Source organism: Balaenoptera acutorostrata, chromosome 3 (assembly GCF_949987535.1).
Source record: "Balaenoptera acutorostrata chromosome 3, mBalAcu1.1, whole genome shotgun sequence".
Classification (NCBI taxonomy): Eukaryota; Metazoa; Chordata; class Mammalia; order Artiodactyla; family Balaenopteridae; genus Balaenoptera; species Balaenoptera acutorostrata.
In genome coordinates this window covers 55,790,664-55,797,024 of record NC_080066.1, presented here as the reverse complement: position 1 = coordinate 55,797,024, position 6,361 = coordinate 55,790,664, and the positions used below count along the sequence as shown (strand labels likewise).

Here is a 6,361-nt window from a genome sequence, read left to right as displayed (position 1 = left end):
AATATTGGCCAAATCTTCAAAGGACAAAAATAGCTTTTTGTAACAGTTCTCAGAGCATTCCAGGGTTCTGGGAAATTTTAGTTCTTAAAATAATAGTACAGGGGCCCCTTCGGTCTTTGGAGCACACGCCTGCCGTGGGGAATGGGAAGGTGGGAGCAAGTGCCTGAAATCTGTAAGTTCCACTGAAGGATGCGGTTGGCTTTTCCTTACGGCGGCTGCCAAAACCAGAACATGTTTGGGGCCCCTGCAGGGGAACGTGTTGAAAGTCCCTCACAGAACCCTCTTGTTTCCTGGTCTGAAAGGGGGATTGTCCTGGTGTAGGGCGGCTTGTCCCCAACATGATGTACTGGCTGTCTTGTTCCCAAATGTTCCCAGCTCTGCGCTGGGAAAGTTGACAAGCCACCCCCCCCCCCACCAGTCCCTGCCACCCTTGGGGTGCTCGGGTTGTGGGTCCCAGGACTGACCTGAAGGGGCTCTTGGCTGCACCAGCACCTTCTCCTGCTCCTTCAGCCCTCAGCTGTTGGAGTGCCTCTCAGGAATGACTAACCCTGTTACGGAGTCCAAGCTTGTACTGCTCACAGCATGACAGGCCAATAGATGGACAGATGAGGTGCTAAGGCAATGAGTAATGACTTTATTTGGAAAGCTGGGAGACCGAGAAGATGGTGGACTTGTGTCCCAAAGAACCATCTCACCCAGGTTTGGGTGCTGGTTTCTTTTATAGAATAAACAGGGGGAGGTGAGGAGGTAAACTTTAAAAGACTATAAGTTGTTGCAAATATTTCCTGATTTCTGCCGGACTCTGGATAGGATGTGATAATTTCTTCTTTCCTGCAGCCATTCACAGGTGGGCCTGGTCAGGATGTTTCCTGTGAGTTAAAATAAACAAAGGTGTTTTAGCTTAACACTCAAGCATGGGAGGCAGGGTTCCCAGAGATGAGCCATTATGTGCACTTTAAACTGTAGGCAACCTTCCTTTAGTGATTAACCTGTAGCAAAAGCAATAGAACACAAAGGTTAAAGTAAAAGAGATGGATCCAGTATGGAGTCAGATTTGTTCTTCCCCATTACAAACCCACTGGATTTAGGAGTCAGGACAGCCCTTTATATGTTTGAACAGCTGCTGAGGTGCTCTCAAAAGCTGCCGATGCTAACATTTGCCTGAAGAGTGATGAAACTCTCACAGCAGTGCACCCATCGAGGAAGTAATCGGGGTGTACGCCTCCTGCCTACACCTGTGGTTGAAGCGGGTGGGCAGTGTCTGCCCCTCACTCACCTGCTCCTGGATAGCAGCTCCTCCCAGGGGCTCGCTCCTGCCCTCCTGTTGCTCAGGGCCTGGAATCCCATTCACTCCGGGTGGTACCCCTACTTTACAAAAAACAAATGCCACGGGGATGAGGCGCAGAGTTCATGGTTAGGTAGAGGATCAGGCCTGGACTCCTTGCTTTAGATGCTGTAGCCTACTTGTCACCTGACAGATGGGGACAGTGGTCCATGCCCCCGTGGCCTGCTGGCATCTGCGGACACAGCCGCCTCGGGCCACTCCGTCTCAGGCCTGGACCCTGAGGCTCTCCTTCCCAGGCCTTCTCTCCTTCTGCTAATGCGTCCCTCACGCGGCTCGCACCCCTCCCAAACCTGGCACAGCCACCTGCCCTTCTTCTCTCTGGAACAACCTTCCACGGTCTCTCTTGAATCTGATCCTCTCTTTGGGATTCTGGTTGATCCAGCTGGCAGACGGGATGCCTTTATGCACATTAGCATAAGGGGGTTCCTGTCTGTTCTGCACCTTCCAGGCCCTGGGGGAGACTGTGGAGGGTTCTGAGCTCTGCTAACAGCCTCTGATATAGGCAGCACATGACAGAAGGCAAAGAGGCATTTGTGATCTTTAACGTTGAGTGCAGGACACTGGGTTGGGGGTGAGGGTAGGGGTGGGGGAGTGTATGTAACTGGGATTTTTCTTTGCCCTTCAGGAAGGCAAATCCTGCAGGGGTAAGGAGTGTGCTGTGGGCAATGGTGCCACCTAGTGGTGCATGCACAGCCTGCACTGCCAAGTACAGAACACAAGATTTGTTGGAAAAGTCAGATTTAGAGGATGCAGTCACGCTTGACTTCCTTTTGAGGTAAACAGTACAAATAGCTTAACCCCAAACACTGCTTTGCTTTTCATTTTGATTCCTTTCCTGGACTTTAAATAAAGATATAAATTTTATCATGTATCTTGCCCTATTTTACACATTTTCCCTGCAAGTGTCTTATTTACTAAAATAAGAAAACTGCTAATGTTTCTAAAATGAAATCACTCTTCACTCTTCAGTCACTTACCACCTAGACAGTAACCATTGCCAAACCCATTTTCTGTTTTTATTGGAAAAATCTCATAAAGAAAAATCTCTTTTTTCAATTTGTATTTGATAGAAAGGTGGTCTAAGAAATAAGGAAGCTCTGTGTCTAAACCTAATAGTCAATCATCAAACATTTGAAGCGTTTAAGAAGAGCAAGGCTGAGGTGTGGGCTGATGGGCTGGCAGGAGAAGGATGGGCTCCCTGGAATTCATGGGGGCACTGTGGACGTGGAAAACAGAAGAAAGACCTGAGGGTGAGGACGCCCCAGGCAGTCTGGGTATCACCCAGGGAGGGTAGGGTAGGGCTGGCAGCAAGCGAGACAGAGAATAGAACCTGGATTTTTAAAACAGGGGTCACTGCTTTGAATTTCATTCAGGAGGCAAAATACACACCCAGCCCATTGTGAGCTGTCTTCACCCCTACATTTTTCAGCCACTTAATTCATAAAGAGAGTCCTAACATTCATACAGAAAATGAATTAAATTCCATATAATATGCTTGGTAGGTTAGATACAAAGATGTTCTCATTAAATTTATTTCTAATAACATTGTAGCCTCAGCCAAAGAAGGCTTCTTATCAGAAGCCAGCATTTGAAGTGGGAAGAGTTAGAAAACAAAGATGGGACTTACTCTGGCTCTGGGAATTCTGTAAGAATCCAGGAAAGCAGCTGGAGCGGTTGACATCCTGATGACATGAACATTTGTCAAAGACTCCCAGAGAACATTCACTGGCATTCTAAATGTATAACTCATGTGCGTCATGATTCCATTTCCCTTAAAACCTCTGACTTTCCCATGAGCAATTTCTCTTCATAAAAATAAATTGAACTTGACATCCTCCAAGTTAAGAACAACACAATGTTCTGTGCCAGCGTGAGATGCAGTCACAGAGAAGTTTGTGGTCTAATAGAGTTTTTGACACAGAGAGGTATCATTTGGACATTTACAAATGAAATGTAGTGCTGTAGAAGGTTGAGCTTTTACCATTTACACAAAACAAAAAAAGCATCTCCTAATATTTCCCAGTTTTGTTTGTATATGATATATCATAGCATCATGGTACCAAGATTTAGTCCAGTAAATTTATTGGGAAATGTATTTTAGTGACAAATGAGAAGAATTTTGTAGAGATTGAGAATAATAAGTCAAACTGGGGGGGAGATTAATACAGTTTAGCTATTCAATAATATAAGTGTCCAGTGTTTGTCGTTTTTGTGTGTGTGATCTTGGGTGAATTTCTTTTTTTCTTTTTTTCTTTTTTTAACAACTTTATTGGAGTATAATTGCTTTACAATGGTGCGTTAGTTTCTGCTTTATAACAAAGTGAATCAGGTATACATATACATATATCCCCATATCTCCTCCCTCTTGCGTCTCCCTCCCACCCTCCCTATCCCACCCCTCTAGGTTGTGACAAAGCACCGAGCTGATCTCCCTGTGCTATGCAGCTGCTTCCCACTAGCTATCTATTTTACATTTGGTAGTGTATATATGTCCATGCCACTCTCTCACTTCGTCCCAGCTTAACCTTCCCCTTCCCCGTGTCCTCAAGTCCATTTGCTACGTCTGCGTCTTTATACCTGTCCTGCCCCTAGGTTCTTCAGAACCATTTTTTTGTTAAAGATTCCGTATATATGTGTTAGCATACGGTATTTGTTTTTCTCTTTCTGACTTACTTCACTCTGTATGACAGTCTCTAGGTCCATCCAACTCACTACAAATAACTCAATTTTGTTTCTTTTTACAGCTGAGTAATATTCCATTGTATATATGTGCCACATCTTCTTTATCCATTCATCTGTCGATGGAGACTTAGGTTGCTTCCATGTCCTGGCTATTGTAAATAGAGCTACAATGAACATTGTGGTACATGACTCGTTTTGAATTATGGTTTTCTCAGGGTATATGCCCTGTAGTGGGATTGCTGGGTCATATGGTAGTTCCATTTTTAGATTTTTAAGGAACTTCCATACTGTTCTCCATAGTGGCTGTATCAATTTACTTTCCCACCAACAGTGCAAGAGGGTTCCCTTTTCTCCATACCCCCTCCAGCACTTATTGTTTGTAGATTTTTTGATGATGGCCATTCTGAGTGGTGTGAGGTGATACCTCATCGTAGTTTTGATTTGCATTTCTCTAATGATTAATGATGTTGAGCATCCTTTCATGTGTTTGTTGGCAATCTTTATATCTTCTTTGCAGAAATGTCTATTTAGGTTTTCTGCCCATTTTTGGATTGGGTTGTTTGTTTTTTTGATATTGAGCTGCATGAGCTGCTTGTAAATTTTGGAGATTAATCTTTTGTCAGTTGCTTCATTTGCAAATATTTTCTCCCATCTAAGGGTTGTCTTTTCATTTTGTTTATATTTTCCTTTGCTATGCAAAAGCTATTAAGTTTCATTAGGTCCCACTTGTTTATTTTTGTTTTTATTTCTATTTCTCTAGGAGGTGGGTTGAAAAGGATCTTGCTGTGATTTATGCCATAGAGTGTTCTGCCTATATTTTCCTCTAAGTTTTATAATGTCAGGCCTTAAATTTAGGTCTTTAATCCATTTTGAGTTTATTTTTGTGTATGGTGTCAGGGAGTGTTCTAATTTCATACTTTTACATGTACCTCTCCAATTTTCCCAGCACCACTTATTGAAGAGGCTGCATTTTCTCCACTGTATATTCTTGCCTCCTTTATCAAAGATAAGGTGACCATATGTGCATGGGTTTATCTCTGGGCTTTCTATCTTGTTCCATTGAGCTATATTTCTGTTTTTGTGCCAGTACCAAACTGTCTTGATTACTGTATCTTTGTAGTATAGTCTGAAGTCAGGGAGCCTGATTCCTCCAGCTCTATTTTTCTTTTTCAAGATTGCTTTGGCTATTCAGTGTCTTTTGTTTTTCCATACAAACTGTGAAATTTTTTGTTCAAGTACTGTGAAAAATGTCATTGGTAGTTTGATAGGGATTGCATTGAATCTGTAGATTGCTTTGGGTAGTAGAGTCATTTTCACAGTATTGATTCTTCCAATACAAGAACATGGTATATCTCTCCATCTGTTTGTATCATCCTTAATTTCTTTCATCAGTGTCTTATAGTTTTCTGCATACAGGTCTTTTGTCTCCTTAGGTAGGTTTATTTCTAGATATTTTATTCTTTTTGTTGCAATGGTAAATGGGAGTGTTTCCTTAATTTCCCTTTCAGATTTTTCATCATTAGTGTATAGGAATGAAAGAGACTTCTGTGCATTAATTTTGTATCCTGCTACTTTACCAAATTCATTGATTAGTTCTAGTATTTTTCTGGTGGCAGTTTTAGGATTCTCTATGTATAGTATCATGTCATCTGCAAACAGTGACAGCTTTACTTCTTCTTTTCTGATTTGGATTCTTTTTACTTCTTTTTCTTCTCTTAATGCTGTGGGTAAAACTTCCAAAACTATGTTGAATAATAGTGGTGAGAGTTGACAACCTTGTCTTGCTCCTGATCTTAGAGGAAATGGTTTCAGTTTTTCACCCTTGAGAACAATGTTGGCTGTGGGTTTGTCATATATGGCCTTTATTATGTTGAGGTAAGTTCCTGCTATGCCTACTTTCTGGAGGGTTTTTTTTTTATCATCAATGGGTGTTGAATTTTGTCGAAAGCTTTCTCTGCATCTATTGAGATGATCATATGGTTTTTATCCTTCAATTTGTTAATATGGTTTATCACATTGAGTGATTTGCGTATATTGAAGAATCCTTGCATTCCTGGAATAAACCCCACTTGATCATGGTGTATGATCCTTTTAATGTGCTGTTGGATTCTGTTTGCTAGCATTTTGTTGAGAATTTTTGCATCTATGTTCATCAGTGATATTGGCCTGTAGTTTTCTTTCTTTGTGACATCTTTGTCTTTTTTTTGGTATCAGGGTGATGGTGGCCTTGTAGAATGAGCTTGGGAATGTTCCTCCCTCTGCTATATTTTCGAAGAGTTTGAGAAGGATAGGTGTTAGCTATCTAAATGTATGATAGAATTTGCCTGGGGAGCC

General features: G+C 42.0%; 1 long non-coding RNA gene across 1 annotated transcript; it reads right to left on the bottom strand.

Annotated features, from left to right (window-relative positions):
* Positions 1-627: 627 nt before the first annotated feature.
* LOC130707765 (uncharacterized) lies at positions 628-3,082 on the bottom strand. Its single transcript, XR_009007793.1, has 3 exons — positions 2,973-3,082; positions 1,277-1,368; positions 628-869 (listed from the first exon to the last, which is right to left on the bottom strand). It is a non-coding gene; the product is annotated as an uncharacterized LOC130707765 (long non-coding RNA).
* Between the last annotated feature and the right edge of the window lie 3,279 nt (positions 3,083-6,361).